We start from the raw sequence: 24179 nt of genomic DNA, 5'->3' as shown, positions 1-24179 counted from the left end.
CAGTAGCTCCTACAGCTTAATAAAGCCACCACTGGTACCTCCTATGTGCCATGGTAGAGTCCCCTTCTGAGACACTGAGGTTGTGCTTATACCAAACCTAACCTCATAACCTCAAGCAGATACCAATTCTTCTCAAACTCTAAGTAGAGATCAATCACACAGGGATTTGCTAAAATGCAGATGCAGTAGATCCAAGGTGGAGCCTGAGATTCTGATTTTTGTTACGTTCAGGCGACGCCAATGTTGCCTGTCACGGGACTACACTATCTATAGCAAAATTCTAAACCCACTTAGGGTAGCCATTTCCAAAGGAATGGTGCTGAGCATGGCTTCTCTCTTTTATTCCTCACCTACCACAGAGGTTGTAAACTGACTGTTGAGTGACAGTGAGTCTATTTAAAACTGTAAGAATTCATGTGTAGTAATTCAAGGGGTAGAAGTAGAAACTCAGACTAAGTTTCTCTTGAAAAGTAAGATCTGACAGTGTTGGTCTGTTGTTTCCTCATGGAAACAACCCACTGGATCTGAGGTGGATGCTGCCTCACTTTACACCCGTCACAGTCTGAATGACTATCGCATCCAGGTGGCGTCAATCTTTCGCATCATTGGCTTAGTCCCTTTTAGCATTTGTGATTGCAAATTCTAATATGCTAGTTTGAACCAAGAGGCACCCCATTTATTGGAAAACTGTTTTACTTACAGTATGAGAAGGAGAGAAGAGAGAGAGAGAGAGAGAGACAAAGGGAGACAGATATAGATTTTTTAAAGAATTACTTTATTTCATTTATTAATCATTATTATTTGATCATTTGACAAGAGAGAGAGAGAGAAAGGGAAAGTAGGAAAGTAAGCTTCCAGGTTCAGGACTCAAACTGTGGTCAGCCACGTGGGAGTCCAGCATCTCAACCACCAACTGCCGGCCCTGAGATAGATATTTTTGATAAGGTCTTGCTGTATCGTGATCCTGCCTCACAATTAACTAGGATTATAAACTCACACAATTATACCTGCCATATTTAGATTGTTCTTAGAACCTGACCCAAGCCTCCCATGTGGCTTTGACCCTCCCATGTGGTGGTGCTCCCTGGGTATCACCACAGATTTTTCTAGTAGAGTCACTTTAGGAATCAACAGATTTCTCTACTTTGGAGAGCTGTAAGGCTGGGACCAAGGATGGAAGCAAGTCCACAAAGAACACATTGACTGTTGCAAATTGCCTTGTCCATTTGCAGATAATAAAAGAAAGATGAAAAGCTATACAAGCAGTGGCAGGGCCAGTAGGTCTGTACTTCACAATGTCGATGCGACATTTTCAAGTGGCAAAAATGAAGTGGCTGATCATATTCAATGACAATGAGAGATCTAAGTGGTGATGGAAGCTTCAACAGAAATAAGAGGAGTTAAATAGGAGAGAAGAGAGAAACTGAAGCTGAGGAAATGAGGAAAAAAAAAAAAGATGATGATGAGAATGCATCCCACCTAAGCCATTTCTCAGAATCGGCAAGTTTATGAGCCTCTGACTTTGAAAACATTAAGAACAAAAAGGGAACATTCAGAATGAACAACATAAAGCTGAAATAACCCCTTTCTCCTCCTTGCAATCTCTGGATGTGTAAGCTCGCCTACTGGTTTGATTTGCACTGTTTACTTACATTTTTTTATTCCCCTTACATATTTCTCTCCCCACACACGAGATTTTGAGAAGAAACTCAGGGGAAAATGTTTTCCTTGCATAATTCTTTCATGCTTTTGTTGAAACAGTATTCATAACACCAACAGAGTTCTCTCAGAGAGAACATTTCTGCCTTTGTTAAGGAATAAAGATCTTTGAATTAAAGGCACAGGCAGAGACGTACCTCCATGAGTAGATCTGACTCAGCCACAGCCCGGCAATCTGAGCACCCCTCTCCCAGAGCTGAGCCGTCATGGAGTAAAATGCCCTGTAGGGTCCCTGCTTACAGCTGGGCTGGCGGATTCTTCTATTTTCCTTTGAGCCCTTCAGAGAGCCCCTTCAGGCTTCCCAGGCTGGTAGTGCTGCAGCTCGCCAGCATAGCCTATTCGGACAGTGTTTTCTGCAGTGTCAACTTCCTTTCTCTTTATCCTTTTATCAAAAATTATTAATCATCAATTCCCTTCCTTTACAACTCTATTCCCTGATTTCAAGATGACAATTGAGTGTGCAGAAAAGACCATTTGACACACATTCAGGAACTCTAGAGTTCAACTCCGCACTGTTGAGTAGCTGTTTAAGCTCAGACAACTTAAGCGTCTCAGAACGTCAGTCTCCTGCTCTGCCCAAGGAGGACAACGGTACCGACCTGGAAGCTCTTGCATCGACTACATAGTAGGCAGCTCAATAACTGGTTGTTGAATCTTAAACGAACGGGACATTCATTTCTTAGTGTGTTCTAACTGTTCGCTTTGCCTCTTCCTGGTACACAACGCACATGGAGAGGTTCTAACTGTGGGTATTTGTATTCCGCAGTGGATAAACGGCTCAGATTTTCCTTGTACAAACAGGTCTTAGAAGTCAGCTGGATGACTTGCCATCTTCTGGTCTCCACAATCTCTGAGGCAGGACTTCCAGTTCCCTGAAGACACCTCAGTTCCTGTGGGGAAGCAAATGGCTGCAGCAGCCCATGGCTCCGAATGCACAGGCATGATGCTTGATGACAAAAGAAATTGTAAATTTTAAACTTGTTTCCACTAGGGAAAAAAGTCTCCTTCTCTTATGTCTTTCATAAAAACACAGAAGTCATGCAACCCCGACACCTTCTTTAACTCTCAAGTAGGGCCTTTCAGGGATGGGAGGGATTACTTTAAAAAGATAAAGTTTTGGGAACCAGCAGTTGGCGTAATGGCTATGTCACTTGACTGTGGTTCGAGTCCCGAACCTGGTGGCTTAAACTCATACCATGTGCATGTGCATGCGTGCCCAAGCTCCCGAGAGGAGAATGGAGAAGGGATTGTGGTGTGGCCATCCCCACTGGGGGGGTGATTTCTCGCTTTCTGTCTCTCTGTCTTCCTCTGTCTTTCTGGCGAGCGCACGTGCCCTATAGCAAAAACCTCTACATTTCTGCCTATGGCACACCCCTTCCTGTGCCACTCCTGCCCTTCAATGTCCACCTGACAGCACCCTACATGCTCTTTAAGTCACAATCCAGGGGTCAGTATCTTTGAGAAGTCATCTCAGCCCCCCATCGTGCATCTTCCAGGATAGTATTCTTCCTTCCTTCTCCTGTCCATGGTCTAATGACAGATGTAGCTCAGTCGATTGTTCTCCAACTTCTGTCTACTTTTTTTTAACTGGGAGGCAGGTGCTGGAGAACAGGCACAAGACATCGTTCTTGGTATCCTCAATACCTTGCCTGGTGCTGGGCACATAGCAGGTGCTGAGCAATGGCTTGTTGAGAACATTTATGACCAATGAAAAAGAAACAATGTTAAGGTAGTAATACTGAATTATCCCCAGTTCTGGTCCTAAAGAGGCTTTCTTGTCTTCCAACCTGGAATGGTACCCTCCCCTCCTTTATTTGTCAATACACATGCAGATTAGATGTTGTAATGTCTTTTGTACCCTGCGTGAAAGGGCCAACTTTTTTTTAAGTTTCTTGATTTACTCCCATGATCAAGGGAGACAGAGAGAGAAAGAGAGAGAGACAATATCCCTAGCAGGGTCTCCATGCCTCCATCAGCCCCACCTTCAGCCACACACAGATCACGGGCATACACATGACTGGCATCCTCAGAGAGGTCTCTGGACATGAACCTGGAACCTTCTCAGAAGAGGTCAACTTGCAATCAGAGAACCAAAGGCCCCCCTACATAGAAACCTTTTATAATTTTCCCATGGAACTCTCTTCCCACTGTTGGTCAGACTCGAGTATATGTCTAATAGCTCTTCAATGAAATAACTAGCCTACCTTCTCCTGTCATACTTGCAGTACTTCATAATGGCTATGGTGTTTTTGAAAGGCCTCCAAATGAATGTTTGAAGCTAAGTTCAATCGATGTTTGCAGTGATTATGATAAAACAGAGATGTTATGAGATATGATATGAACTTATAGCATGTAAGATATATGAGATTTAAATATATATGTATGTAGAGACATTAGATGATATTTAAATATACATATACATATGTATACACACAGATACATGTGCATGAGTTTGTGCATCTCCACATTTTGGGTTCTTTACTAGAAATACGGGGCAAATATCTCAAAGTTCTCAGCCCACATAGCTATACACATGACAAGTCATTTTAAAAAGCAAAACATTTCCATCTAGTCCCAGGAATTTTCTTGTCTGTTCTTTCCTGGCAATTACAGTCAGGCCTAGTACTGTGAGGCTGAGGGCCACCCGAGGAGGATGCAGTTGGCTGTCAATGCCTCCGGTCTCACTTGCTGAGAAAAGACGAAATGAGCAGGTGCACAGTTCCATTCTTTTTTATCCAACCTAGGCATTCAGAGGTGTCAGGAAATCAGCCTCTCTCCTGACGGCACAAGCATCCTCCACATCCTCCTGAGCCAAGGGGCGTCCTGTTGTGCCTTTTATAACTGCACAGAGCCAATGTTCCTGGCCTCTCTACCTTCTGTTGCTTCCAGCAACCTCCCCAGCTCTCTCTCCTGACTGCCCCCCCCCTTCAGGATGCAGGTAGCCTTTAGCAGGGAAATGGGCAGAACACTGGCCACTCTATGCTCTGTCAATAGGTTCTCAAGTTCAAGTCTTCTTTCAGTGTCTTATTGTTCTGCTCATTTCCCTGTGAAAGGTTGCATGTTGTCCTTAGGGTCAGGTATTGGGGGGATGATGGGGAGGTTGTTGGAAGCAACAGGAAGTGGAGAAGGCAAGCGTTACTGGCTCTTTATCGTCATAAAGTGCTATCCAGTGGGGCCATCCCAAGCTTCCTTCCTACAGCCGGGACTTTGAAGAGTCCCTCACACCAGCTCTGGGTGGATGTGAAACACAGAACCAGGAATGGCAGTGGTCACAGGGCTCAGCAGTGACAGAAAGGGAGGAGGCAGAGGAACGTGAACATAACCGCACGGTCACAGCTCCGCTCAAGGAGAGAAGGTGAGGCACCTTTTCTGAGATGTGCTGAGAAGCTGACGGTCAGATGAACATCAGACAAGCACCTAGCAAACGTTTTTTAAACAGGTCTGCATTTACATTTCAACCATCTGATAGCCAGTGTCTAAAATAAAAGTATTATTTTTAAAATGACCTTCAATAACATTTTAAAGGCAAAAATAGTTTTTTTTTTTAAAGTGACTATATTGTAGTGTTATGTTTGAAAGAATTTGATGGATGGGGAGAAGAGTGTCTAACTGCAACTTGGCTAGTTTTAAAATCTGGGACCACTCCACTTTCTCCCAAATCCAAAAGTTTTTCTGGCAGGTTAAAATGAGTCATCCTCATCAATAAAAATTGACAGTGCACCCCAGAGGCAAACCACTGACTGTACCAAAGGCCCAGCTTCCCACAGTCTCTCGAAAACTGCGGAATTCAGGCATGACTTGGACTTCCCTTTCTCAGCACTTAAACATGCTCTAACCTTCGTTTTCTTTCTCCTATTGTTTCCCCTTCCTTGTGTCTGGTGACATTTTCTTTTCATCCTCCAATTCTTCCAACATTTTCTTTTCTTTTTCTTTTTTTTTTTTTTTTTTGAGAGGTTTTTGCCATAAGGCGCATGCACTCGCCAGACAGACAGAGACAGAGAGATAGAAAGTGAGAAATCACCCCCCGGGGGGATGGCCACGCCACAATCCCTTCTCCTCTATTCTCCTCTCGGGATCTTGGGCATGCACGCACACGCGCCTGGCGTGAATTTAAGCCACCGGGTCAGGGCTTGAACCACGGTCGACTACGTGGGAGTCCAGTGACATAGCCATTACACTAACTACTGGTCCCTTCCCACATTTTCTTTTCATCCTTAGCCAATTCTGTCTTCAGTAGCCACTCGTTGGTCTGTGTGCTACCTTTTAGCAGACCACTTTCTGTTCACTTATCCATGCTGTATGTATAAGGCTCAATTATTTCTAATAATTGCTATTTTTATATTTGCCAAGTACAAAGAGGGTTTGAGACACCAAGAACTTGGCTGGCTCCCAACTCTTCACCAAAAAATGATGTTCTGTGTAATCCTCATCCCCTATCACCAGTTCGAGCTATTGCTAATGTCACCTATTTTTTTCAGTACAACTCTCAAACTGTGATATATTTTTTTTCTACTTAGTCTCCTGACTGTAGTTCGATGATGACTCTCCCCTTCGCTCTTCTCTACTCAGTCCAGCAGGCTGATTTAGTTGTAGTGCCCCTACAGATAAATAAACCCAACAACACATAAATCTCCTCTGAGTGGCAGCATCTGCCTCCTTTAGGTGATAAAAATCATATGTCTCCCTGGGTGCATGATTGATGGGACGAAGATTGCTTTTAGAAATCAACAAACCAATAAGCAGGGAAAAAAAAAAAAAAAAAAGAAATCAACGTGTTTCTGAAAAGCAAGTTCAGGACAAAAATGTAATCAGACTCTCACACTCGTGGGGTTAGATGCTGAACTCCAAAGCCAGGTGTCCGGGGTAGAGGGACTCAAACCTGCCACTGCCTCAAGTTAAGTCCATTGAGCGTCCAGGATGGGGATGGATAGCACCAGCAAACCTAATCGACAGGTCCAACAGGAGGAGGAGGATTTTCATACTTTTCATCTTAATCCAAAGGATGATTATGTTATCTTGCAAGAACTCTAGAATAGTGGTTTCATTGTCCTACCAAAAGTGTATATTTTTTAAAAATTTTGCCACAAGGCATGTGGGCTCACCAGAGAGAGACAGAGATAGATGGGGGGGGGAGCAGTCCTCAATGGGGTATGGTCATGCCACAATACCGTCACCATTTCTCAAATCTGCTGGGATTTGAGGCACATAGGCATATACACCTGGTGTGTTTTTTTTCAAGCCACTGGTGCCAACATGTGAACCACACAGTTGGCCACATAGGATCTGACTCTGAACCACCAGGTTATGGTGCTGACCCCAGAATATGTATTTTCAACATGTTCAGTGCTGTCAGAGCATTGGTTCTGTCCTTGACTCACAGGAAGTGTATTCCCTGAATGCACTGACATTTCCAAACCACGCATCTTGTATAACATAGAGACATTGAAGGAGCGTGGTCAGTAATGCCGGTGTCCAGAACAACCGAGCCTTCTAACACTGTGCTGCTGCAACCATGCTCCAGGCGTGCTCCTGGCCTGGCAGCAGGTGCGTCCCCTGGGAGTACATTAGCATGTAGAACCTAGGGCCCCCTCCAGACCACTGACTGGAATCTGGATTTTGACAAGATTCCCAGATGACTAGAATTCAGGTTTATGTTTAACTTGCTGAAGTCTGAGAAGCACTGACTGTGGAGGGACCCTCCTCTGCTGGTCAGAGGTGCTAGAACGACATCGAGATAAAGCCCCAGGTGGTTTCTACAGATGAAAGATTTTCCTTCTGAACATGGAAGCCTGGTGTGAAGATCTCTTTTCTCATGCATTTACCCCCTATCTCTTTCTCTAGTTGAGTGAGTCGTAACTCTGTGGAAATTTAACTTCATGGAAAGCTACCTTTGGGTCAAGATGACCCGCCAGCAGGAAGAATGATAGATGAACCAGGACAGCCTCTTGTAGCTACTTCCTGGCAGGAAAACACCAATGAACGTATTTCTTAAAACTGAACCAAAAAGCAGCTCCTTCGAATTATTTCAAATTATGTAAATAGACTGAAATAAAACTCCAGTGATTGCTTCTGATGATGAGAAGAGGCTAATATGCTAAACATTAAAAAAATTAACTCTTAGGAAAATGCATTTGGTGAGTGAAGTCAGATATTTTACCTACCGCAGAGTAATTATTGACTTCCTCACAAATGGCACTCCTGGGACCATAGCAGTCACCTGCAAAAGCTACGAGCCCAGATGCCCTAAGAGATCAAGGGTTCGAGATCCTCACTTCATATGTGCAAAAACCAACACTCAGAGTTAGCTATGATTTGTACAAGGACGCAGGCCTCATGCTGCTTAGTCCCAGCTAACTTTCACCCATTGCTGTCTGGCCCTGGTGACACACTCTTGAGTATAGCATATTGCTATCGAATTTCTTGGGTATTGATTTTTCCTTTTACTATTTTCTTTAAAGGTTTTGAAGGCAGGAGATTTATCTTTTCCTTCGTTCTTGCCCAGCAATGAGCATATAACTAGAAACACAATTCCAATCGATGGTTGCTGGTGGCCAGAGGCGGGGAAATTGCACAAGACGTCAAAGAAATTTTGGAATGACAGAAATGCCCCCAGGTTTAAATGAGATGTATGTTCACTCAACTTATCTAACAGTATGCTTAAATGGGCTTAAATGGGTACCTTTGAGGCCAGTAGGTGGTGTGGTGATTAAGGCACTTGATTCCTACATGACCTATAAATACGGTTTGAATCCTGGACCCTGCAGCTTGAAAGTCACACCAAGTGTGTATGCGTGCATGCCCAAAATCTCAAGAGGAGAATGGAGGAGAAGGGCCTATGACATGGTCATCCCCCCTGGGGAGTGATTCCTCATGTTCCCTCTCTCTGTCCCTCTCTAGCGAGCACACATGCCTTATGGCAAAAACCTAAAAAAAAAGGAGGGAGTACCATTTATTGTACATTTATTTAAGTCATACCTAAATAAAGTTCATTTTACAAAGTAAAAAATAATAAGGATTACCATCACGTATTGTTAATGTTTTTGTGGGATAGTACGTTATTAGATTTGTGCTCATCCCTGAATGTTCTAGAACAGCCACGAGTCTGGTATATCTCTTCAGTGGATAAGCTACTTGTCCATGAACAACTGCAATGTCAGTATTTTCAGGATAGCTGGTTAAGAGAGGTAGATACATATTTTGTGACCAGAGTTTTAAAAAGTATTGACCCAGTTAATGAAATAATACCTTCATAGATTGGGGAGAAAAAAACGTGTCTCCTTTCTAAGATGCCTGAGGGAAGAAATAATAATCTGGGAGGATATGGCTGATTGGACATACAAAAACCAAGACAGTAGTTGTCTGTCACTCCTTAATTCTCTAGGAACCCATCACTGCGGAAGCACCCAGCGTAAAGTTTAAAGGACTCATCTCGGTGCCTGTAAAATAGACCTGCTGGACCTGTGGAGATTTTTTTTTTTTTAATTTTTTTTTTTTTTGAGAAGTTTTTGCTATAGGGCACATGCACTTGCCAGAAAAAGAGAGACAGAAAGTGAGAAATCACCCTCCCGGGAGGGATAGCCATGCCACAATCCCTTCTCCTCCATTCTCCTCTCAGGATTGGGATCTTGGGCACACATGCACCCGGTGTGAGTTTAAGCCACTGGGTCCAGGACTTGAACCGTGGTCGCCTATATGGGAGTCCAGCGACATAACCATTATGCCAACTACTGTTCCCAACATCTGTGGGGACTTTAAATCATTGCTTGATGATTCAGATGAATCATAGAAGACCTTGAACATAAGAGATCTTTATCCCCCCAGAAAGTCATGAGTAATTGAAATAAAAATTAAATGTAAAAAATTAACAGTAAAAGGGGGGGTACCTCCCTAATTATGGTACAAAGAATGATAAAAGCCTAGAATTTTAACATGACAAAAGAGAAAAAATTTTAATTAACACTGTCTGGCACATAGCAGGTATTCACTAAATACTGGTTGACTGATAACTGGAGATTATTTTTAAAAAAATGTTTGAGTAGTTTGAGGAGCCAACAGTTTAAAATCTTATCTTTTATTTATAACCAAGGTAGCTCAAGTACACGGCTGCTTTTCCAAAATAAAGCCTCATAAAATGCTTGTTTCTAACAATATATTGGGTCATTGAAGAAGTCATGATGCAATTTAACAGAAAAACATATTGTGATTCTTCAGCAACCCAATACTTGGGACATCAACGTAATAAACCATTGTTATCTTATAAGAAGCAATTCTAATGACCTGGGGGGGTTGTCTCATTTAAATGATAAACATTTAGATTTAAAGACATCCCTACCCACATTGCATTAGTCTATGAGGACCAGAATTTCTCTAGCCACTCTTTAGACTTGACACTAGGGTTTTTCACTATTATTAGATTACTCTTTAGTGAATCATATTCTATTCAATACCCAGGGAAAAGGCTTCTGCCTGTGTCCTGCCAAAATTTTATGGCTGGCAGGGCTCATCTTCCATAACAAAGTGGATCTTGGCATCAGATTTGGATAGTAAAGAAAAAAAGACAGCTGAGAAAATAAAACAGATTACTTTCCTGAGTGCTCTTCCTTCACAGATAAAGAAAATGGTTTTGACAATGACCCATCTGTACTTGGCTATTACTTTTATTTGTCACTATGGAGTCTGTTACTAATGGATTATTTGTCTCTGTCAACAGACTAACTAAATCATTTCGCTAACATTAATTTGTTCAACAGATATTTATGATGCTTATTTTGTGCCAAGCACTGTCCATAACAGCATCATGGCCCCAGGCCTGCTAACTCCAAGCTATGGCCATGCTTCTCTCTGTTGCCTGTAGAGGTTTTCTTCCTTCTCTGTGTTTCTGTACACTGTACACTGCCCCTTACAGCTGCTCTTAGGTCTCCAGGTGTCAATAGGTGGGGCTGTCATTCAAATTGACAGAAGACAGCCATGTTTTTAAGGATCATTGACGATCCTGGGCTAGCACTTGGAGTTGAGAATAAATAAAACACACTAGGTTCTGCACTCTCTTGGTTCACAAACCAAGAGAGAAGACAGCCAGATGGTGAGGATGCTGAAGAAAATGAACCACGATAAGCCACGTGGGGTCCAGAAATGTAACCGTTACAGCAGCTGCTGGTTCCCCTTTTCATTTTTAAAATATAACTATGTTTTTGCTCCCTAAGCAAGCCATCATTGATTCCCAGCTTGAATTCAGTACCACTCCACTGAGCTTCCAAACTTCCTTATTATTGTGATAGCTAAAATCCAACAGATCTGAGTTTGAATCCAGGCTCCTTTACATTTTATCTGTGAGGTCTTGGAAGAGTGACTTGCCCTGTCTATACCTCAGCTCCTCAGCTGTAAAACTGGCATAATAGTTTCTCCTTCCTTGGATACAGTGAGGAATACACAAGGTAATGCAGGAATATTAGGCACAGGTTGGAGATCTATACACGTTAGCTCTCCATGCTCCTGGCCATGAATTCGTCTTCTGCACTCCTCCAGGCCTTCTCGACTACAGGGACTGTACCTTATCCTTTTTTGTCTGTGGATCCTAGCAGAGTTCTAGCACCCAGGAGACACTGAACAAACATCTAAGAAGTGAAATCCAGACAGCTCAGATGGCACACAAAAAAAACCTTCAGAGATTCATGAGCCCTCCTTGTTTTGGATCAACCCTGGCTCCTCTTCCCCCTTTTCTGTATGCCTGCCCCTTCAACTCACCACTAGTGACTTTCTGCTTTCTAGAAGATCCTCAGCTTCACTGTCCTCTTCTGGATTTCTTTCCTTGTCTTTGTTGTTTCTTCTGACCGGAAGGCCTTCCCTAGCTGGGGAACTCCTACTGTGTATTTTCCTTCAAAATCAACAGAAATGTAACCTACTCTTAACCTGGCCCACCTCTCCAGACTGCGTCCCTCAAGGATTTCACCTGTATATTGCTTTTGTTATAATATTTATTTGTGATATGAGAGTTACTTGTTATATTTTTGTGTTTCCCTTTTAGCTTGTGAGTCCCTGGAAGTCTTATATTCATTTCCGTATCTTGTTCTTCAAACTGTATCAGGTATATAGCAGATAGTTACTTCAGTAAAGGTCTGTGGAATTGAAGGGCCATGTAGGATACAAGAAAATATTTACCTGGTTCTGACAAGCAGACCCGGGAAGGGGCTCCAAGGAGTTCGGGCAGGATGCTCACTTCATGAGTCCTTTTGGAAGGGAGGTGCTTGGGGGACTCTGGCATGACTGTGTTACCCAAGAGCAAGGTTTACTCTTAGAACCCAACTCCAAGGCTCCTTCAAGCCCACATTCTCTTTCTGTCAGATCTAGATAGAGTAAACTGACTCTCCTGTTTGTTCACCATCCCCTGGGCTTCTCTCATGATACGGACAGTGCGTTTTCCCATGATCCACGTTTCTGCACAGATTTACACGTAGGGACAAAATAGTTGGGATTCATTTACTGCTTCTGTTTGCTTTTGCAGTTCTTGGTGTCTGGACCATACTTTCTGCTGGTCAAGTTCTAATTGTTACCTGTAAGTCCTTCTCTAAATCAGCACTCCTCTCTCCAGACTACCAAGACATTTTACAAAGGCCTGTGCTACGAGACTTCTGTCATGTTACCATCTGCTAACAGGGCTGTGAGTTCTGTAAAGGGGCCATTTCTGACTTATCTTCATTAATTTTCATGCTTATATAAATGCCTGAAATTGTTATAAACACTTAATAAGTTATGGATGGATGAACGAATGGATGGATGGATGAATGGATGGAAAATGTCTTCCAGGATGATCTGACTTCATCCCCGACATCTCTACTAAGCTTTCCACAAAGTCATCAATACCAAAACAAACAAACAAACAAACAAACAAAAAATGATTCCTGTGTGGTCATAAGATACCTGTAGTATCTTGTCTCAGCCATTAGTCATTAAATATAGACACAATCTCCAGAGGTGAAAAGGCTAGTTCCTCTTTGGAAAAAGGAAATTTCTCTCAGAAGCTCCTCTGAGACTTCCCCTAAGTCTCATTGACTAGAACTGGCTTACATGCCCTCAGCCACCCACTTTCTGGCAGGGGCTTTGGGGACACCCATAGGGACTTACTCTTGAACTAAAGAAGAGTTGCCATCCTCAGAGCTGTCTGGGTAACAAGTGGATGCCTATGCAAAACAGGGGCTCCATTAGCAGTGGGAAAGAAGAGTGGTTGTTGGGTGGCAACCACTAGTTGTGAGTCTAAGCTCCTAATCAATTCTCTTATTTAGTAGACGCATCTAAATGAGGTTAGGTTTGGACTGTACTGCTGCTTCAAGAAGGGTCTATAAACGGATGAGGACAGTGCTCCTGGTTAGAATCAGCCCTCACTTCACTTTCTCTTTCTTTTCTTCTTTAAGAGATTTTTGCTATAGCATGTGTGTGCTTGCTGGAGAGAAAGAGAGAGACAGAGAGACAGAATGTGAGAAATCACCCCCCAAGGGGGATTAGCCACACTGCAATCCCTGCTCCTCCATTCTCCTCTTGAGATTTTGGGCATGAAAGCACATGTGCCCAGAGCATTTCAAGCATCTGGGTCTGGGATTCAAACTGCAGTAGGCCATGTGTGAGTCCAGCAAGATAACCATTACATCATCTGCTGGCTCCTCCTCTGACTTTCAAGTCTCTAATCCCACAGCTGCTCTCACTTATCTCACCTGCAGCCTCAGTCTTATGAGTCCTTAGCTATACTTCCTAGTCAGGAAGTTTCTGCCTTTACCTTCTTATTTCAATGATTTTTGCTGTCAGTATGATCTTGGATGCAGTGTGTCATGGTGAACACGGGTTTCTGATAATGCAACAAGCTGAGTTTTGCTATATCCCTGACCCAGGCTGTCCTGAAGTTTGTCCTCTCTCTTGGTAGCTAAGTTGCAGTCCACCCTCTGTGTACAGTGCTTTGTTCTCAGTCATACCTACTATGTCTTTTACTCAGGTCATCTTTGAGCCAAATCATTCCTTTCTGAGAGGTAATACAGCCCCATGATCTGTTTGCTTCTATCACTTTCCGACTGTCAAAGGACGTGAGACATCACTTGAAATTGTGTCCCAGTGGCTCCATGCAGCACTCCTCTTGCCGCCATCTGTTCAGCTACAGCAATATGTCCAGGAACCGCCTTGATGTCTTAGTTGGGTTCACCCTCGGTGCATGACCTGCCCAACAGAGTTTATTTACATGGCTTCTGTCCCTGAGAATTGGGTCTGCTCCAGGAACCCTGTGGTGGTTACTGACTAGAAGCTGTCACTTGATGTTTATTGGAGCATGTGTCACTGATTCCAAAGATGAACCTGTTGACAACAGAAGGCCCAGATCTCACACCTCAAAAGGTAAGCACACTGTGCCATGAATTTAAAATATTCGTGTTGTCTGCAACTTGGTGCCAGCGTATGCTTTTTTGTCTAAAACCCCCAAATTCCTTCATTTAGCCTCTCAAGTCCTATTTATAAAATATTTTACTTTGCATTTAATCTGTGGTCTAATCATGGACAAAGTAGAGTCTACAAAGAAAAGTGGGGCAGCTCTTCATTATCCTCTCCTCACATGGCAGAGATGCCGCCAAATACCTTTAAAGACTCATTGTTCATAAATGAAAATGAGTGTTTATGTTGTTAACCTCAAAGAAGGAGCTTGCCTTCAGCTGTATGTGTGAAGTCTCAGTGAGATCCACAGAAACTGCAAACAGGGGTTTGAGGACAGCCTTTGACCACTTTGACTTTAGCTTCTCATTAACAACGCCATTGCTTAAATGTTTAATGTCCAATTTTACAACAGATAGATCTATGCTTCAGTAGAGTCCATCTAAATACCTCATTAACTTCTTCCCCAGCTATCCCTCCTGGGAATCCACAGCACTGCTGAGCTATCTTCTCTAAAGGAGCTTTTCTTATTCACAGAAGAACATGGTGACCAGTTGGTGAACTCCAGAAAATTGAATCAGAAAAATAAAAAGTAGTTAAAAAGGTATACTTATCATTAGAGTAAATTCAGTATAAACTTTAGGTGGTCCTACTTTTAATCCACTGAGTACTCTAAGAAGTACTCGCAGTGGTGCAACTAAGGCCAAATGGCTGTCAAACCCACAGATGATCTGAGCATCAGGAGGTAAAGACTGTGTTTTGCCTTATTCTCTATATCAACTGGATATTTGTTTTTTCCCCAAATAGCCCCTTTCATGAACTATTATTACCGTCTTTGGTCTCGCCTCAGTTCAGCTTTTAGCTTTAATATACTCAGATTTTAAATTTTAAAATAGATAAAGGTTGGAGAGAAAATGGCTTTTGAGTTTTTCCTCCAAAGCCCAGGTTTTGAATGTCAAAAGAAAAGGCCTTAAAGGACTTAATCCACAATGAATAAGTATGGAAGAATGCTATTTGGCCTCTTGCTGAGTTGAGTTTTCTCATCCCCCCTCCACCATCAGCTCTATGATTAGATCAGAAACATTTTCCCAAGCCAGAAGAGAAGAAGTTAGGGTAAAAGGCTGAAGAAAACATTTTACACATTGCTGTAACCCTGGGCTAGGGTTTGAGAGTGAGTATAAGAGGACAAATGCCATCCTTCGATGAACATGGGCATTGTGGGAGCACAGAATGAGTGAACTGTTTCCTAGGTAGACCCCACCCACCTTCCGGTCATTGGTGGAGCATGCCTTGGAGGGGTAGAGTAGACACAAGTGTGTAAGTTGTCTACACAGATTCACTTGAGGCAACTTTCTCCATATACTCCTGGCAGAGAGCTAAGCAAGACAGACACGAACTCAAGAGGCCTTTTTGTACAAAGGAGGACACGGTAGCCATCTGCTTAGAGCAAAGGTGAAAAACATCCAGAATTTCAATTCAGCTGTAAACAATGGATAGATGGGTATGAGGGACATTTCTTTTTTCTTTCTTTTTAAGAGAGAGAGATTTTTGCTATAGGGTACATACAGAGGCAGAAAATGAGAAGTCATTCCCCCAAGGGGGATAGCCACACAATTCCTTATCCTCCAGTATTATCTCAGGATTTGGGGCATGCACATGTGCCCAGCATGAGTTTGAGGACTCTGGCTCTGGGACTTGAACCACAGTTGATTATGTGAGAATCCAGCGATGTAACCATTACACCATCTGCTGGTCCCAGATGCTCCCACTTTCTACCAACCCTGTGACTTCCAAACTTAGAGCATTCTCAAGAACAAAGAAAGGAAACACCCTGAACTGATTATTGGATGAAAAACAACTTGGATTGACTAAGAAAACCTTGAACTGATTGAGATTAATGAAACTAGTCAAGATTTTGTTTTTGCCCTAGGCACAATGGTGATTTGAGTTATAGAAAAAATATATATATATGACAATTTATGACTTATGCACTTGAGTTTATTGACTAACTTTTATACACACAAACAGGGGCCTTCAAAAAGTTTGTGGAAAATGATGAGCTCAGCAGATGCATGGTGGTTATACTGTTGGACTACCACATGGCAACCATGGTTCCAGTACTGCACTTGGAGGCTTGAAACTCACATTGGGTGTGCGTGTGGGCCTGCCCAAAATCCAAAGAGGAGAATGGAGAAGAAGGGATTGTGGCATGGCCATCCCCCTGGGAGGTGATTCTCATTTTTTGTCTTTATAATTCTATTTCCTGGCAAGTGCATGTGCCCTGTAGCAAAAAATCTCTCTTTAAAAGACGATTTGTGGAAAATGAAATTGAAGTATAAGTTTATTTCAGTGCTAGCTTTTTTTTTTTAAAATTCATGCATGGATTTTTCATATTGTGTTGTGGGAAAAGTTATGATGCATTTTTGCAACAGATGGCGCTAGTTCATTTTTGGAAGTACCCAAGTCATTTGCATCTATGTCATTGCTATGCCACTTGACAGCTGACAGTTCTAGCTTCATTCAAAAAAATTAGTGATTTGGTTGAATTTCAGAGGTTTTATAAGTAGAAGATGGAAGACCAAACTGCACATTTTTGTCATATTTTACTGTTGTCCTTCCGTAAAGAGAAGAACGTGCATCAAGCTTGTGAAAAGTTGCTTGTAGTTTCCGGTGACAATGTGCTACAAGAACACCAGTGCCAATGATGGTTCATGAAATTTCGTGCTGGTGATTTTAACCTTAATGATACTCCTCAATCAGAGAGGCCCACCAAGGTTGATGACAACAAAATAAAGGCATTGATCGAGTCAATCCCACCTTACCCAACAGAATGTAGAGATTGCAGAAACATTGAACATTCGTCATTCAAGTGTTCAGGACCATCTGAAGAAACTGGGATACGTAAGGAAGCTTGTTTTTAGGTTCCTCATGGACTCAAAGAAGTTCATTTGATGGTACGTATAAGCATCTGTAATATGCTCATGAAACATGAGGAAAATGATCCTTTTCCGAAGCGACTGATAACTGTTGATGGGAAGTCATTGTTTACAACAATGTAGTGCACTGTCTTGTTTTTGACGTGGTAATTCACCTCAAACAACATTGAAAGCAGACATCCATCACAGGAAGTTTATGCTCTCAGTGTGGTGGGATTTTTAAAGATGTGTTTTTTGAGCTCCTACCAAGAAACCGAACAATCCATTTGAACATCTATGTCAGCAATTAGACAGTTTGAATGAATCCATCCTCCAGAAACATCCAGAGCTTGTTAAGCATAAAGGAGTTGTATCCATCATGACAACACAAGACCACACACAAGTTTGATCACCTATAAAAAATTAATGGAACTTGGATGGGATGTGTGGCTACACCCCCCCATACTTGTCTCACCTTGCACTGTCAGACTTTCACTTGTTTCGCTCTCTTAAAAACTCCTTCTGTGGTATAGCATTCAACTCAGATTAGGCTGTAAATTAGTACCTTGTTTAGTTTTTCACCAATAAAGACAGGTCCTCCTGTGAATGAGGAATTATGAAGCTCACTGAAGGATGGCAAAAGGTTATTGAACAAAACAGGAGATGTATTACTAACTGATCTTTTTTCTTTATATAAATAAATGTTGAGAAACAGAAAAAGTATGTCATGACTTTTCTGACAACCCAAGAGTATGCATTTTTCATAAGTGTTTGATGACCTCTCATATGTGGTCATACACAAGTATACACATGTACATACACATAATGTTTATGAAAAAAAGAAATACATGAAACCTTAGAAATGTGGAATTAAATATATATATATTATATATACATATATATAATATATATATATATACACATACATACACATATATACTTAATTACAATTACTAGAGAAAAGTAGATATACAGATAGGGTAAAAGTACCCCCCAAATGAAGTGAGGTCATACTGCAGTCCCTTCTGTTCTATTTCTCCATCCTGTTGAGAGTTTGGGCATGCATACACACAGGCAAACACATGTACCCAACAAAATTTTGCTGTCATTGGGGCCAGGATTTGAACCACAGTTTTGCCATATGGGATCTGGCTCCCTTAACCACACTAAGCTTTGGGACCAACCCATGATTTTTATTTTCTATTTGCTTTTGTTATTTTAAACATTTTCCAAGAGGTGTAGACTTCTGCAATATTAGGAACAAAAATATCAGCTACAAAATCAAGACTCACTGTAAGTAACTAGTCTGTGAGTTGTAGAGAAATATGACTTCAATAACAGATGGTCCCACCCTTGGCCTTCACACTTGGCAAGCTCAAGTTAGAGATACTGGTGCAGGATGTGGCAGGAGTTTTGATGGTTAAGTCTATGCCCTTTCCTGCCCTTCTTCCTTGCTGACAGAAGTCTGCCTGTATTCAGGTAGTTTCCTTTATGAACACTGAGTGACGGGGGCTCATGCCCAGCCCTTGGGTGAACCATAACTTATCTTGGCCAATGGGCATGAAGGCAATTCTGGTCAATGAAATGTGAGGGGAATCAGCTGCTGTGGGTAAGTATTATAGGTAGTGTTTCTTGTTTTTAAAAGAAGACTCAAGGAAAAGATCATCCTCTTTGCAGCTTCTGGATATCTATGTGTGAGAAAGAGCTGCCTGGGCCTGTGTCGACTACTATTCAGCCTTGGGAGAAGCAGACTAGAGACAGAAGAGCAAAAAGATAGGAAAAAACCTGGGTTTGACATAAGGTGCTCAGTTAAAAACTGTGAGATGGGCCAGGAGGTGGCATGCTGATTAAGGTACTGGAATCTCACATGGTTATATGTGGTTCGAGTCCTGAACCTGGCACCTTGAAAATCATGCTGGATCTGTGTGTGGGTGCATGCCCCAAATCCTGAGAGGTAAGGCGATTGCAGCATGGCCATCTCCCCAGCAGGTGGGGAGGTGATTTTTCACTTTCTCTCTGTCTCACACAGCCTCTATGATGAAAATATAAAACATTAAAAAAAATACATTTTTTAAAAGAAAACTGTGAAATCTCCAGATAGTAAATGTACTTATTATTCAAAGCATTTTAAACTGCTTTTGCTTTACTTGCAACACTGTCTTGTGCTTTATAGCACCATTACTCAGTGTACATACTTAGCACATTATATACAATCAATGACTGATTTACACGTTCATTTCTCATCTTCCATATGTCCTTCTCTCTTCCGGCTAGGCATCATAAAATTTTGAGATAGCAGACCATGTGCTACGTATTTATATTTCCATTTCTAATCCAGAGTTGTGAAAATGTAGGTGCTCAATGAACTTAAGCTAAACAAAAATTATTGAGCCATAAAAAGGATCAAAATTATGATACAGGCTATGACATGAATAAATCTTGAAAACATAATTCTAAGTTAACCAAGTCAGACACCAAGAAACAAATAGTGTATGACTCCATTTATAGGAATATGGGAAGTGTCTGTGAATAGGCAACTCATAGAGACAGAAAGCAGATTGGAGGTTAATGGGGTGGGGGTCGGAGAAGGGGAAATGAGGAGTGACTGTTTCATGATTACAGAGTTTCTGTTTGGAGGGTTGAAAGAGTTTTTGGAAATCGATAGTGATAACCACTGCACAACATTGTGAATGTAATTAATGATATCCAGTTGTAAGCACAAATGGCTCATTTTATGATATCTATCTCAATGACAAAAAGAAGAGACCCTGAGCACTGCTCCTATTACCTACTACTCATTCCCAGCTTAGGCACAGGAGGATCTTGATGAAGGTCTTGGGGAACCAGGGGCAGGGGAGGTAATGGTCACTAGACTGTAGGAAGCCTTTTCAAGAGGTTCACAATTGAGAGGAAGGAGGGAAAGGATAGACTTCGCTTGGTCTTTCATTCATAAAAGCCCAGGATCTATAGAAACTATGGTGATTTACAGGCATTTTCATCACTGAATGGATCATTCCAAATAGCTACTCTAGGTAAGGAGTTACATTAGAGCCAAAGGAGTAAGCAGCCGGCCAGCACAGGCACAGAAGTTCAACAATTTGACTCCATAATGCCCAAAACCATTTTAATTGTTGTTATTTGTTTACAATTTTATTTTTCACCATTTCGGAGGATGTCCTAGACTCATTCACTCAACACTTAACTATCTCTGAGAGTTAGTTAAATTCTTTTCCAATTAAGCAACAAAAACCAGTCACGTAGGTGCCGTCACTACTACAGATCAATGAGATGCCAAGAGGAAAGACTCAAGTTCCAGTCCCTCATGCTATGTGCCCAGTTAACCCAACATCTCCATGGGCTACACCTTGGATCCGGGCACAGAAGGCCTTTCTCTGCCATCTTTGCTGCAGCCTTCACCCCACAGAGGAACAAATGTTTATCTGGAGGGCAGCCTCCTACATTCCAGCTCTCAAGTGACTAGTTCAGTGGACTCACAGGTGCCATCAATACTAGCACTAGGTATTCATTTCTCTTGTCATTCTCTCTGCTGCAGTTCGAATATTCATGCCTCTCCTCCCAACTCCAATTCACATGTTGAAATCCTAGCCCCCAATGCAAGGATATTAGAAGATAGGGCCTTTGAGAGGTGATTATGCCATGAGGGTAGAGTCCTCATGAATGGGGAACCCAGAGAGACCTTTGTCCCTTCTGTCAAGTGAGGACACAGAGACCTTCAGTAATCTACAAACCAGAATCTCTAGAACTCCACCATCTTGGCACCCTGCTCTCAGAATTCTAGCATCCAGAACTGTGAGAAATAAAGTTCTAGTTAAAAGCCACAGTCTGCAGTGGTTGTCACAGAGGCCTGAATGGACTAAGATGCCCTCTCATCGCAGGAGCCTGATGGTCAAAGGATGTTAGTCTTTGAATCTCATGAATCTTTTTCAGTGGTTTGTGACTATTTCCAAATGTATGAAGCAATATTTAACATATTAGAAAAGACATAAGAGGGGGTCAACAGGTGGCTGCTGGTTAAGGCACTGGGTAAGGTGGTTAAGGCATTGGACTACCACATGGCCAACTGTAGTTTTAGTCCCAGACCCGGTGGCTTGAAACTCATGCTGGGCATGTGTGTGCGTGAGCCCAAAATCCTGAGAGGAGAATGGAAGAGAAGGGATTGTGGCATGACCTTCCCACTTGGGGGTGATTTTTTACTTTCCCTTTCTCTGGCAAGCACATGTACTCTATGGACAAAAACCTGGAAAATAAAAAAAAGACATGAGAAATAAATCAATACATCTATGAATCTCCTTTTTAGGCCAGGAAAAAAAAAATGCTTTCAGTGTAGTTGAAGGCCCTTCTTCCACCACATCTCCAGATTTTTTATTTCACTATGTACAAGAGCTTTTCAACCCCTCTCAGTAATATACCAGAGTACAAAAATCATTAATACTGGGAAATTATGCTATATTTACTTATTAATTCATGTTTTCATTCAACTGAAGCATCAGTTGAATGTATGTGCAAAGCATTGGGAGAGTACCTTGCCTGTACTCCCATCCTCTATTGTCGGCCTCAATTATCCTGCATTAAATTCAATGAAACTGCAAACAGTGCCAATCCAAATGTCCATGATCAGATAAACTGAAAAAGTGTAGCACATATACACTATGGAACACTACACAGCCATAAAAAACAAGACCCTGGCATTTGATAGAAAGTGGATGAATATGGAAGATTTACTACTATGTGAAGCAAGCCATACTATGAAAGAGAGGCATTGTATGCCCCCCACTTAATTATATTCCAGATATCAACACTCTATAGCAGAAACTGAAAGGTTGGAAAATCTAAAAGGAAGGAGAACAATTGTGGACACTAGAGACAGTGTGGGAGGAGGGTGAGAAATGGCGGAGGGTGCGAGGAAGGGAATCGAGGGGAAAAGAGAGAAGCAAAACATTTAAGGGACACAAAAATGGAAAATGATTGGTTGATGATAATGTGTATGCTAACACCTTTAACAGGACTGATAGACAATGTATTCATGCTAGAGAATTCCTTTTACAAGCTGTAATGGTATATGGTGGTTGAATGTATACAAAAAAAATAAACTATGGAAAGAAAAATAAAACTGCAAATGACTGGTTTCCATCTTTAGAATAATAACCCTTTACACTACTCAACACTACTAATAAATTATCTTTCTCCTTATTTCCAGTCTCATGAACCTCACTCTTTACAATCTTCCACTTGAAAGTTCATTCTCCAACTTTCTAGCCAATTCTGTGGTTTCAGCCCTTTCCCAACATCCCCACTCCTGTGTGTATTGCTGCTACACAGATGTGTAACAGATCTATGGTTCCCGGATAATATGGTCAGCACTACTCATTTATTGAGCATTTTCTATGCTCTGGTTACCTTATTTAGTGATCAACTGTAATCTCCACAAAAACATGCTGAAGAGGGTCACAGATAAGTAGACTTTTACAGAGAAACTGAATGATGTGTTCATGGTCACAGAGGTGATGAAATTGGGAGGCAGACTAAGACCAGGAACATGGCCATATTCTTTCCTCTACTCTTCCCCTCTAGATGGCTAAAGAAAATGCCAGGTAGCTATCTTTGGCTAAGGCACAATAAGACAATCAGAGTGTGAACTGTGTTACCGGCACGTGGATTAAGATGCATCGATTTGGGACCAGCAGTTAGCGTAATGGCTTTGTCTCTGGACTCCCACGTAGTTGACCGCAGTTTGAGTCCCGGACCCTGTGGCTTAAACTCACGCTGGGCACGTGTGCGTGCGTGCCTAAGATCCCAAGAGGAGAATGGAGCAGAACATTGCAGAGTGGCCATCCCCCCTGGGGGGTGATTTCTCGCTTTCTCTATCTCTGGCTGGCGAGCGTACACGTCCTATAGCAAAAACCTCTCAAAATAAAAAAAAAAAAGAAAAAAAAAAGATGCATCGATTCAATCTGGCTATAGCCCAATTAGATCCATTTAAGAAATGATAATAATTAGCATATTCAGAATCAACATTTGCTTTAAGTGGGAGGCTCTATCCACTGGGACACAGAAGACAATCCCTGACAAAAACAAAATGAATACATTTGAGAGCCACACTTCTTATTCTCTTGGTAAAACAAAAATGAAGTAAACTCTTTTCTGTATCCTCATTCCCCAAAGAGAAGCAATCACTGGAATAACTCTTAAGACCAGCTAGTTAATTAAAAATTTTAATAACGATTATAGCACTGTAATACAAAATGTAAAGCAGAAAAGTAGACAATAGATTCTAAAATAGAAGATTCCCTGCTCTTTGGGCAACTCAGAAATTATTCAGTAAGGAATATTTTGTTTAACCCTAGAATCCTAGATTTCAAAAAAAATATTCTATTAGTAAATTTGGATTTCCATGAGCACTCCTGTGAGCCTGAGAAAGTTGAAGATTAAATCTGTTTTTTCTTTCATTTTGTTTATTATCAGAGGAATATTCTCACAGGAATTGGAAGCATTTCAGGTAGAATAATTAAGTTAGAGAACAGCACTTGCCAGAGAGAGAGAGAGAAGGTACCACACATGGGCCTGCCACAATCCTCTTCCCTCCATCTCTCCATCCTACTGGGATTTGGGGCAAATGTCTGGAATAGGTCTCAAGCCACAAGGTCAGGATTTAGACTGTGGTCGGCCATGTGGAATCCAGATTCCTTACTGTTGAGCTACATGCAGGGTAGGCTCAAAGATGAAATATTTTCTCATTGTCCACCCAATAAAGCCCAGGGCAAAGCATGCTGTGGAATCAATGTTTAGCATGGCACCTGACACACATGAGATTAGAAACTGCTGAATGAATGAATCTTAGCCAGATGAAAGCTAAGAGAAAACAAGATTCTATAAAAAAAAAACATTCAAACCATAGGCTTCTTTCTTTTGGGTAAGATTTCATAGTTTCCAAGTAAGTCTTTGAATACCTCATTTGATTTCTCGGATATAAGAAGTTAATAAAAAGATGAACTAAGTAGATGCCTCACAATTACTGCCAAAGTATAGTGTTAGTATATAAGATCATGAATTATTCTTTTTTTTTTCTTTTTTGACCAGCAAAAGACAGGCGGGGGGGGGGGGGGGGGAGGGAGAGAGAGGAGG

The 24179-nt window shown here is 41.7% G+C and overlaps 1 protein-coding gene across 3 annotated transcripts in view; it reads right to left on the bottom strand.

Annotated features, from left to right (window-relative positions):
• SLC9A9 (solute carrier family 9 member A9) overlaps positions 1-24179 on the bottom strand; it is a 720836-nt gene that overhangs the window by 523164 nt on the left and 173493 nt on the right. The gene's annotated exons all lie outside the window — the stretch shown is intronic.

This window comes from Tupaia chinensis, unplaced genomic scaffold, assembly GCF_000334495.1.
Source record: "Tupaia chinensis unplaced genomic scaffold, TupChi_1.0 Scaffold139833_1, whole genome shotgun sequence".
NCBI classification, from domain to species: Eukaryota; Metazoa; Chordata; class Mammalia; order Scandentia; family Tupaiidae; genus Tupaia; species Tupaia belangeri.
The sequence above is the reverse complement of the archived record's forward strand: the minus strand, read 5'-3'. Positions and strand labels throughout refer to the sequence as shown.